This window comes from Callorhinus ursinus, unplaced genomic scaffold, assembly GCF_003265705.2.
Source record: "Callorhinus ursinus isolate GAN/ISIS: 27379988/994484 unplaced genomic scaffold, GSC_fseal_2.0 scaffold20, whole genome shotgun sequence".
Classification (NCBI taxonomy): Eukaryota; Metazoa; Chordata; class Mammalia; order Carnivora; family Otariidae; genus Callorhinus; species Callorhinus ursinus.
Window position 1 is genome coordinate 9,599,485 of NW_027397082.1, and position 12,924 is coordinate 9,612,408.

Below are 12,924 nucleotides of genomic sequence, written 5' to 3' on the forward strand. Positions count from 1 at the left end.
AACCCTTTAATGGGGGTTAAAAGAATCTTACCTCGTCAAACAGAGAAGCAGATCTGTGGGCAAAAGTTCACGCTTAGATGGTGTCTATAATTTTCTTTTCCTATATAATTCTCTGAGGTTTTTTCTGGATCAGCAAAGAGGTGGGAGTGCTACCATGGCTGAGACATAACTAGCTCTATTTTCAGTAAAATGACACTAACTGGCATCACTGCCTACTGCATGGCAGTCACCCTGTTAGTGGCTTTCCAAAAGTTAACTCATTCAGTGCAAGGTAAATTTTCATTAAAAGCAGAACAGTCTGGAGAAACGATTCTAGAAAAGAGCAATGAACATCTACTGTTTACTTTTCCTTCTCCAGAAACCCAGGGAGAATGGCTACAGAAACACCAGGTACTTGTGATTCTGTAACCACAGATGAAACTCCTAGCCAGGCATCCCTAGAGTTTCCACATTACGGAGGAGACATAAGTAAGAAATTACTGTTTGCTTTGGTTATTTTTTTTTATGTTATGTTAGTCACCATACAATACATCATTAGTTTTTGATGTGGTGATCCATTGTTTTCATATAACACCCAGTGCTCCATGCAGTACGTGCCCTCCTTAATACCCATCACCGGGCTAACCCATCCCCCCTCCCCCCTCCCCTCTAAAACCCTTGGTTTGTTTCTCAGAATCCATAGTCTCTCATGGTTCATCTCTCCCTCCGATTCCCCCCCCTTCATTTTTCCCTTCCTTCTCCTAATGTCCTCCATGGTATTCCGTATGTTCCACAAATAAGTGAAACCATATGAGAATTGACATTGTTTAATCAGTTACAAAGGTGTCTATGCAGAGCTTGTGAGGAAATTTGTTAGGATGTGGTTTTGTAGGCAGTGGATATTGCAAAGAACAAAATATGTTCATAGAATGAGTTATCTGCCTATACACCAACAACAAGACAGAAGAGAGACAAATCAAGGAGTCGATCCCATTTACAATTGCACCCAAAACCATTAGATACCTAGGAATAAATCTAACCAAAGAGGCAAAGGATCTGTACTCAGAAAACTATAAAATACTCATGAAAGAAATTGAAGAAGACACAAAGAAATGGAAAAACGTTCCATGCTCATGGATTGGGAGAATCAACATTGTGAAGATGTCAATGCTACCTAGAGCAATCTACACATTCAATGCAATCCCCATCAAAATACCATCCACTTTTTTCAAAGAAATGGAACAAATAATCCTAAAATTTGTATGGAACCAGAAGAGACCCCGAATAGCCAGAGGAATACTGAAAAAGAAAAGCAAAGCTGGCGGCATCACAATTCCGGACTTCCAGCTCTATTACAAAGCTGTCATCATCAAGACAGTATGGTACTGGCACAAAAACAGACACATAGATCAATGGAACAGAATCGAGAGCCCAGAAATGGACCCTCAACTCTATGGTCAACTTATCTTTGACAAAGCAGGAAAGAATGTCCAATGGCAAAAAGACAGTCTCTTCAACAAATGGTGTTGGGAAAATTGGACAGCCACATGCAGAAGAATGAAACTGGACCATTTCCTTACACCACACACAAGAATAGACTCCAAATGGTTGAAAGACCTAAACGTGAGAAAGGAGTCCATCCAAATCCTAAAGGAGAACACAGGTAGCAACCTTTTCGACCTTAGCCGCAGCAACTTCTTCCTAGAAACATCGCCAAAGGCACGGGAAGCCCGGGCAAAAATGAACTATTGGGATTTCATCAAGATAAAAAGCTTTTGCACAGCAAAAGAAACAGTCCACAAAACCAAAAGACAACCGACAGAATGGGAGAAAATATTTGCAAACGACATATCAGATAAAGGGCTAGTATCCAAAATCTATAAAGAACTTATCAAACTCAACACCCAAAGAACAAATAATCCAATCAAGAAATGGGCAGAAGACATGAACAGACATTTCTCCAAAGAAGACATCCAAATGGCCAACAGGCACATGAAAAAGTGCTCCACATCACTCGGCATCAGGGAAATCCAAATCAAAACCTCAATGAGATACCACCTCACACCCGTCAGAATGGCTAAAATTAACAAGTCAGGGAACGACAGATGTTGGCGGGGATGTGGAGAAAGGGGAACCCTCCTACACTGTTGGTGGGAGTGCAAGCTGGTGCAACCACTCTGGAAAACAGTATGGAGGTTCCTCAAACAGTTGAAATTAGAGCTACCGTTCGATCCAGCAATTGCACTACTGGGTATTTACCACAAAGATACAAATGTAGGGACCCGAAGGGGTACGTGCACCCCAATGTTTATAGCAGCAATGTCCACAATAGCCAAACTGTGGAAAGAGCCAAGATGCCCATCGACAGATGAATGGATAAAGAAGATGTGGTATATATACACAATGGAATATTATGCAGCCATCAAAAGGAATGAGATCTTGCCATTTGCAACGACGTGGATGGAACTGGAGGGTGTTATGCTGAGTGAAATAAGTCAATCAGAGAAAGACATGTATCACATGACCTCACTGATATGAGGAATTCTTAATCTTAGGAAACAAACTGAGTGTTACTGGAGTGGTTGGGGGTGGGAGGGATGGGATGGCTGGGTGATAGACATTGGGGAGGGTATGTGCTACGGTGAGCGCTGTGAATTGTGCAAGACTGTTGAATCACAGATCTGTACTTCTGAAACAAATAACGCAACATATTTTAAGAAAAAAGGAAAAGAAGAAGATAACAGGAGAGGAAGAAAAGGGGAGTATGTCAGAGGGGGAGACGAACCATGAGAGATGATGGACTCTGAAAAACAAACTGAGGGTTCTAGAGGGTAGGGGGGTGGGGGGATGGGTTAGCCTGGTGATGGGTATTGAGGAGGGCACGTTTTGCATGGTGCACTGGGTGTTATGAACAAACAATGAATCATGGAACACTGCATCAAAAACTAATGATGTAATATATGGTGATTAACATAACAATAAAAAAATTAAAAAAAAAAAAGAATGAGTTATCTGAAGAAGTTAAAACATGATCACTATACTATCGGTTCCATGAAAAGCCACATCTATCTTGATTATCATCATATCACCAGCATCTAACACAGTTCCTGGCCCACACTGTTCTGGGCCTCAACAAGTGTTGGATGGATAGGTGGATTGATGGATGAATGGATGGATGGATGGAAATGAATTTTCTCTGATCTGTACCTCTGAAGCAAATAATACATTATATGTTAAAAAAAGAAGAAGAAGAAGAAGAAGAAGAAGAAGAAGAAGAAGAAGAAGAAGATAGCAGGAGGGGAAGAAGGAAGGGGGGAAAATCAGAAGGGGCAATGAACCATGAGAGACGATGGACTCTGAGAAACAAACTGAGAGTTTAGAGGGGCGGGGGTGGGGGGATGGGTTAGCCTGGTGATGGGTATTAAAGAGGGCACGTTCTGCATGGAGCACTGGGTGTTATACGCAAACAATGAATCATGGAACACTACATCAAAAACTAATGATGTAATGTATGGGGATTAACATAACATAATAAATAAAAAACAAAAAAAAATGTGGTTCAGAAATTGTTTATTCTTTGCCAAGTAGACTACAGTCAGACAAACACTGAGGTGGAATTTTGTTGTTTGAAATCACAGAAAAACATAGATTCTTACATGTGTTACAGATGCATTGGTCTTTTCCAAATCTTGGCAAGCGTAACTAAAACCTGTGCATTGTTCTTCTCATTCATCTTCTGAATTAAATTTGTGCTACAGGTTTGCCCTTCTCTCAAAATCATCCCATTCCTAATCTACATGTTCACCTGCTAAGCCTGGGCTTTTGATATCTCCTCCAAACTTGACCTATTCTAGACTTCTATGTTTCTAGTGTGTCCTACACACTGATCTGCATTTATTTAATTATTTTCCACCTAACTCTAAATTTCCTCAGATTCCCTATTGTCTACAGATTACTCAGAACTGTCTGGTCTGGTAAACTCTGTCATTGGGATCCTCTCTCTTAATGAAATTAGTCTTCCCAGTCTGCCCCAACAGGAGTGTCTGCTCCAGCCAAAGTGATGCTTCATACTTAGCTCTGGTCTTGGCAGGCCATGAAGGAATGAAGCAACTATACTCAGTCCCTTTGGTTTCCCAAATGTTTAGGTATTCTGTTGAGCCAGAAATGCCACTTGTGATGAATCACATTTATATACACAGTATGTATACAGTCTTGACAACTCAAGCTCTTTGCTAACATTTCTATGCTAACTCCAGTGATCTGAAAGGGTCTGTGCATATAAGGAGAACGTGACTGCCTTAACCTCGTTTCCCGTACTTCCCTCCTACGTTAGTGAGCTCGGCTGCCATCACAAAATGCCATAGACAGGTGGGTTACACCACAGATTTTTATTTTCTTACAGTTCTGATGGCAGGAAGTTTGAGATCAGGTGCCAGCATGGTCAAGTTCTAATGAGAGCTTCCTACCTTATAGATGGCTGCCTTGTCAGTGTCCTCACATAGCAGACAGAGTTCTAGCGTCTCTCCTACTGATAAAGGCACTAGCCCTATTGGACTAAAGGCACCACCTTTATGACTTCATTTAACCTTAATTATCTCCTAAAGGCCCTATCTCCAAATAGAGTCACACTAAGGGTTAGAGCATCAACATATGAACTTGGGGGGACATAATTCAGCCTTTAGCACCTCCCTCTCACTTATGCCACCCATCATTCTAATTATGTGTATGTCATTTTTGAGCCAAACTTTAAGTTACAAAAAGCCTCATGCATTAATGGTAATTGATCTAGAACCAGAAAGCTCAGTATTGAAAATTTCTGATAAGTTTAATTTTTTGGACAGCCTTTTATTTTGTTTTGCAAGGACTCAGAGAGACTGACACTTTCACAATTCAGAGTAACAGTTGAGTCCAGTGATTTAGGGAACCAACTGTAGCATCAGGCTTGGGTTCAAGTCATGACACTTATGAAGGCATGACCTTGAGTAAATTATTCAACGTCTTTGAAATTTGATTTTCTTTTCTTTTTTTCTTATCTGAAAATGGGAATAATACCTAACACTGTAGACTATTATAAGAATGGAAAAGGCACATGATATAAAGTGCTTGGCATAAACGCCCCGCACATAGCATATAGTATAGGTCGATGGATGTAAAAAACGTCAAAATTTATTGAGAATTGACCATGAGACAGATACTACGCTAAGCCCTTACTTACATTGCCTGATTTTAACCTTACAGTATATGCCTATGAGGTAAGGGCAGTGATTAATTCCATTCCATTTATTGACATTTAAACCCTAAAACCCAGTTTTGTTTTGTTTTTTAACCACTCCATCATGTTGCCTCTCAATTAAAAGGTTGAACTTGATTAGCTTTTGGAGCCCCTCCCCCCGACCTGGAATACTCTAGGATTCAAAGACTATTTCTTTCTTGAAATATCTCCCATGGAATTGAGTTGTGGGTGGAGCATGGGCTCCAGTTGTCATGTGGCCCCATTTCCCCAGAGAGTTGTCCATAGCCATCAAAATGACCAGCCTCCCAGAGTCCTCTATTCTCATTTGATTCTCTTTCTGAGGTTCTGACTCACCGCATTGACTGAACAGGCTGTCACAACTCAGTCCTTCCCTAGGATTGGATGTCCTGGTGGGAGGCATCCAGGTACCTTTGTTCTAGGCTACAAGCTCCCCTTTCTTTCTTTTTACCAGTAGAAGTTTAATATAAAGTATATGTGTGTTGTTTATATTTTCATTGATGCTTTCATTTATTCCAAGATGATGTTCCCTTTGGTTAACTGTCAAAAACCATGATTATTGCAGGAGGTTATTTTTTTACTGTAACTGTTTAAAGGTACAGAAAAGCAACTCTTTTTATCTTCAAATTCAGAAGAGAATTCTACCTGTATCTTTAAGAGAATCTGAAAGAAATGAGTGCCTTTATTTATCTCCACGCGGCTTTGAATGGGCTCTTTAAAAACTGTATTGGTTCATGCTCAGAACCAGTAATGTAATATGAAAAAAAAATGGAGCGAAATGGTTCCTCATGGGTTTCCTATTTTTCTCTCCACCGTTACTTTTTTTTTTAAGAACATGGAATGCAGTTCTGCCTCTGGATGTACTCTCTTTGTTCAACTTTATTGCCTTTGCCACCTGCCTTGAAATTGTCCTTCAAGGGTTTTGATAAATCAGTTGCAAAGGTGTCTGGTTTCATTGTAACATCTGTAAGTGCCTTTTCTGAAAGGCTCTTTTTATGCTATCTAGAGAAATTCACCTCAGTGAGTCTTTGGAGAACTCTAAAATCAGCTCTAATATATCAGAAAGGGAAAGTGTATTATTTTTCTCTCCTATCTTTACTTTGGAAAGGCACTGAGGGCATTTCAGAGGAAGGAAAGCAAGTAATGAAAGGAAAATGATCATTTTGAGAGACTCCTCTGCAACTGCTTTTTTTTTTTTTTTTTTTTTTGATACTGCGATGCTAAGAAGTTTAAATATGACCTTGGAGACCTATCCCAGCATTCTTCACTAGTCATTCACCCCCACTGAGGTGTTTCCTTTTTTCACTCGAGCCAGGGGAATGAGAAGATGCTACAGGAACTTACAGACACTGACCCCCCCAACCCTACCAACTGAAATTGGCATTTGTTCTTTTCGAGCTCACCTCTAGGACCACAGGACAAAGCTTCAGAATGGATGGCCACTGGCAAGGTTGGAAGGAATGAGAGGCATTATCTTATTCTCCAGGGGTTCTCAGGCATAAAGCTATGTATATGCCCACCAGATCATCCAAAACAACCTACAGATCATTGGTGTACAATAGAGATCCACAGAACTTTAACCAGGTGACTAGATTATACCAAATTATCTAGATGTTCATAAATCAACCAATCCTAGGCTGGTCTGTGATTTTCCAATTGATGAGTCCATGAGGGTAAGGACTATCCAAATAGGTGGGGATGGAACTTTCCCCTGAAGGAAAGAGAGATCAGTTGTATGAAGATAGTAATTTGGGGCCAGGGAATTAGGCAATCCATGGGACTGGAGTTAGGAGAGACTTGCTTCTTTCTCAGTCTTGGATTCTGAGCTGAGAGAAAGCTGAGCCACACAGACACAGGTTGAGACCAAGAGGCATCATTCAACCTCCACTCTGAGGGAGCAACTGCACTGTAGGACCTCTTGTCTTCAGGCTCACTCTTGCATCTGAGCTCCAGCTCCAAGAAGCAAGGTCTGAGCCTCTGGATGGAGTAGAGAAGGGTTTCTTTCTGGGAACTTCTGGCAAGGGCCAGTTCTAGACACAGCCTGTACCTGGTGCCAGAACCTTCTCTGACTCAGCCACCAAGCACATGAGTGGACTTAAGGTCCACAAAACCATTTCCATCTTAAGTTTGAATTGCAACAATTGATTGCTGAGAGCTACAAACTCAGGTGCCTAGTAGTTCTGCCATGTCATGCACTTAATTGCACACTGGGGTAAGCAGTGACTGGCATTTGGGTAATCCAGAACTCAGGTCGTTTTGGTACTGGCCTTGAAGGGAACATCTGAGTCCCATTTTTTCTAAGTGGTGACTAAGACATTCTTCTCCTCCCCCTCTTCTTCTTCCATCTCATCCCTTTCCTCCTCCTGAAAATCGCTATCAATAATACAAATACTGGGGGCACCTGGGTGGCTCAGTCTGCCTTCAGCTCAGATCATGATCCAAGGGTCCTGGGATCGAGCCCCGCATCCAGCTCCCTGCTTGGTGGAGAGTCTGCTTCTCCCTCTTCCTCTGCCCTTGCTTGTGTTCCCTCTCTCTCTGTGTCTCTCTCTGTCAAATAAATTAAAAAAAATCTTTAAAAAAAGAATAATACAAATACTGTTTATTGGCTATAACCTATTCATTGACATACCAACAAGGCTTCAAATTCAGTACATCTAAAACTTAACCCATTATCTTCCTCCCTTGGACAGCTTCTTGCCTGAACTATCTATTTCAGCATCCCTTTGGATTTTTACCCTGGTCACAAACTTCCTATATCTCTTGCCTCTACAACATCTCACCTCCATGCCTTCTTTCTCTACCAGAGCCATTAAGGAACTTCTTACCTTCCTTGCTTCCAGAAGGTCCTAGAGCACCATTTTTGGTTTCCCTGCCATCCGTCTATCCCAGCTGAAATAAACCCTGCACACTTGCCACACAAGTAATCCCCTCATATTATGGTTTTGAAGGTATCAGTTCTTGTTCAAAATCATCAATAATTCACTTTTGCTTATAATGCTGAATCTAAACATAGCTGATTCTCTTTAGTCACTGTAGTTATACTCTATAAAATCACTCTGAAGCTGAATAAGCAAATACTGAGCCATTGATCCTGGGTTCCTGAGAGCTTCTGGTCATACACTTTTATCAACCCATCTATAAATAACCTTCTTTATGTGCTAAAAGACCCCTTATTTAATACATATTGTTGATTCATGAACATTGAACTCATAACCAGCAGCACTATAATTCATGTATGTTCTCTGTAAGACACATCACAGCTTTCTTCCACTCAGGGAAACTAGACAGCAATTCGGCACTATGCTTGGGGGCCATTCAACAATGCAAAATATCTGGCATTAAATAGATTGTAAAAAGGACCTGTTTACTGTGTGAGAGCTAAAATAAAAAGACCTTGTTTGACCTCAGCTGGGAATGGGTGTTAGGTGACTCAAGTTTTTTGCTACTCTGCACATGTCCATGAATGACCATGAAAGAGCCATGAGTATTGACTTGGTGGTTACAAATAAATTTTAGTGAGTAGAAAAACTTCAAATATGGAATCATGAATAACAAGGATTAACTATATCGCATCTTGGATTTCAAAGCCTCCAATAAGAAGGTCACTTCCTCTCTCTTTCTCTCCAGTATTATATCCCATTGTGTCCCCATATTCCACTCCTGTTAAGGTACTCAGTCTTTCTAAATTTACTTCCTATCTTCTTGCCTTTTCTTTCTTCGTGCCACTCCCTATTAGGGACATCAATTAATAATTCTTTGGTTGCAAGAAACAGAAATTCATGAGGACCAACTAAAGAAACACAACAGGGTATTAACGAGAAGAGTGGCTCACAGACTCAAAGGAAAAACTGGGCAATCAAGAACCAGGAAGGCTATGTGCCAAGGAAGCTGAGAAATCCAAGCAAAGGAAGCCCATGGACCTTCTAAGAGGCTATCTTCGCAATGACTCCACCCCAGCTAATTTCCTATTACTCTCCCCATCTTATGCCTCCAAGTTTCTAATTCTTAGGAGAGACAACCTGATTGGCCTATTTGAATAAATTGTTTCTTACCCTCAAGGTGTCTTAATCCCAGTAACTAAAATAAGGTAGAATGTTAATGGAGCTAATCTGGCTCATTTGCCCACCACTTTGGACAATGTGGCAGAGTCCTTTACCAGTGTAAGACTGGGATTGGGGCTGCCCAGATAAACACAATAATCATTGAACTTTTTTTTTTTCTTCTTTATATCCATAGTCTAGAATTCTATTTATCTTTCAATTTCCATCTAATTATGACCCCCTTCTGCAGGGGATCATATTCATATCCATATTCAGCCCTATTTTATAGCTATATGTAAACCTTTCTTATCATACATTCACTTATTTATTCAGCAAATATGCATTAAGTACCTACTACATACAGAGATTGTGCTAAGCCTCCCCTGCTGGCCTTCTAGAGGGCAGGGACTATGGCCTGTTCATCCTGAAACACTGGCAAAAATGAATAATGGGCCCAATGGATTCCACATGGAAATGTCCCATATCCAAGCAGATTGAGTTTATTCAAGAATGAGTTCTTTTATGAGAGTCACGTAGCTTGGTGTAGTTGACTTTCTAGTCAACATAACCGATGCTCTGTATAATTCATTGATGTTATATAATTACCTCAGAGTGACCCAACTAGAAGAATTAGATACAATACATTACATAGCAGAATAAAAATTTACACACACACACCTATTTTTAATGATTCCAAAGGAAAAATTCTTGGAGACCTTCATAAAACATAGCACCAAAAGAGATTATAGAATTCTTTTCTCCAGTTGTGTTAAGATCCATTCATTAATTCACCAAATAGCTTATCTATTTGTCAAGAATAAGCACAGTAGTAATGGGGCAAAGGTATGAAACGGTTAGACACACACACATCTTTGTATCAGATTATAATCTGAAGAATAATATTTAATGAATTTTAATTTTTAATAGTAAATAATTCTAATGAAAAGAAGAAATTAACATAACCTAGCCTTTGAGTTTATGAAGCCACAAAACAAATTAGAACACAATGGATGAGAAGGTATAAAAATGCAAAACTATAGAGGCAGTGTGTAGATTTGACTTAAGTAACTATGACAGGAATTATAAAGTCCAGCAGACATCCCCATGATATCCCTCAATAGGATGCCATGCATCCTATACTGCCCCTACCCTATATTTCTTTATGGGCCAAAGGATCAAAATCTGAACTCATAACAAAGAATTCGTACAAGTTCTTGAGACTATTCAAAGCTCTTTTCCAAGATAAAGATACAGTCTTTGTCCAGCAAGCCTGTGATGAAGAGGAATGTGCTCTGGACAAGACAGCAAGTCCACATCTTAACCTCTCACTTCAGCAGGCCAACTCGGCCTCTTTCATGACTAGCCATTCAGAATACATTTTGGCTGATAGTCTTGACTGTTTGCATTCCTGAAATTTGACCAAATGAAATTTGTACTTTCCCAAACTGACTGCAACTCAATACCTACCAAAGGCTTGCTTAAAGCAGCTATGATTTGCAAGAAAGGGTCTAAAGGAAATGTTAAGAAATGTCTTCTTTCTTCCAGGTTCTCTAAGTGAAGTCCTTGTCATAAAGCAAAGTACCTGGACCACAATACATCAGCTTCTTACAAAAATGTCTTTGTGGATTTTTACCAATCTCAACTTTTACAGACAACTGGCCCTCAAAAAAAAAAGCATTTATTTTTAATCACATTACTGCCTTCTTTCCTTCAAATTTTTTCTTGAATGTATTGTCCACTAGATACTCAGTGTCCCTTATACAAACATCTACAGAATAAATTTCTCTGTCAGTGGAACTCAAAAACAAAGTCTGTCCCTGTAGAGTGAATTTGATGTTTACTTGTTATCAGATAATAAACATCATGCAACCCATTTCCCTTCTTGTCCCTTTTTTGTTCCAGAAAATTCAAGGGCTGAATTCAGTCATTGAGTTTGTCTGTTGTAAAGTCATTCCCTTCTGAGGGGTGAAGAGATTTGTACCCCCTTTCTCCTCCCTTTATTGCTCTACATTATGCAATGTTTAATTTTTGAAGCTGTTTCAAACACCTTTGTAATAGGTGGGAAATAAGCATTAAACCAATGCAGATCTAATTTGTGATCTTTCCTCCATTAATTCAAACTCCTGTCAAGATCCAAAATCAGGGGTAATATCTCCTTGAGTGCTTGTTCAAATGCTATTCAGCACTGGCAAAAGGGGGAAAAGTAATCTGTGTTTTACTTTCTCAAAGATGCAGCCAGTAAGAACATTTGTCTAAGCATCAATAACAATTAGATCTTAATTGTAAGGATATGTTCCAAGTAACATTCTGTTCCCAAAGGAGCAGATTTGAGTAATGTGAGCCTCAGATTAATTTTGTCCTTTGTCATGAAAGTCATGCTAAAGTGGATACTAATCAAGCTCAAAGTGATGAGGTAGAGGTATAGATCCTGAACTTGCGTCAAACCTTTGGACACTCTGCTTGGCTGATTAAAACCAGACCTATGGAAGAGGAACATTATGTGTTTACTCTTATATTATGTTATTATTGCATGTAGTTATTTGTGTAGTCCATAATTATACAATAATAATTTAATGAATAAGGTTAGTCGGTTCTTGTAACTCTGATATGATTTCAAACCTTTGGTAGCCTCTCTCTGCACTGAGAATAAAACCTGAACTCCCTATACAGCCTATAAGCCTGGCATGACCTAGCCCTGCCTAGTTCTCCAGCCTCATTTCTTTCCAGTACCTTCTGATTCACTCTGCTCCATTTATACTCCAGTCCTTTCTGTTCCTTTAACTTCCTATCTGCCATCGCAGGCTCTTAATGTACTTACTGTTCCCTATACCTTCCTTTCCTCCCATGTCTGGTTCTTCCAATCTCAGACAAAACAACATTACATCTCCTGAGAAGATGCCCAATCATTGTCGATCACAACACTTTCCTATTTCCTTCCCAGCACTTGTCAGATGTGCTCTTGTTTACTGTCTACTACACTAGATAACAAGCTTCATGAAGGCAGTACCTTACACACAGGGCTATCTTTGCACGTAGCTAAGAGCTTTGTTCCTTTTCTTAGATTATTTTGTGGATTGATACAATTGGACCTCCCCAATTCTCAAATGACAGAACAATCCAAAATCAAAAAAGATAGCATATTAGAACTAGAACATCCCTTGGAAGTAATCTAGTCCTCCATTTCATTGAGCACAGAATTTAGGCATAGGGAAGTGAAGTAACTAACCCAAGGCACATGATGGTAAGACTAGAAAGGGCTCTAGTCCAGAGCGCTCATCACCTTTCAATAAGGTTGGCCTCACTGCCTGTCACCATTGGTCTTCCAATGGGTAAAACTTGGCCCAGTTAGGGTGACTGATTTGTCCAGGTATACCCAGGACTTCCCTGGTTTTATCAATGAAAGTCCCATGTCCCAAGAACCCACTCAGTCCTGGGAAATTAGGTAGTTGGTCACCCTAAAAGGTCCGGTATCTGTGTTGTGATGTCATTCCCAGTGCGCACGTTGATACATCTTCCCTCCTCCAGGGTGTGTGTTACAAGTAATAAAGAGCATAAGCAGTACATACTCAGATCGACTAAGATGGATATTTCCTCAGAAGCTATCACTAGCAACTGATCATCAACAGAAAATCAACAAGCCCAATGTCAGTAGAT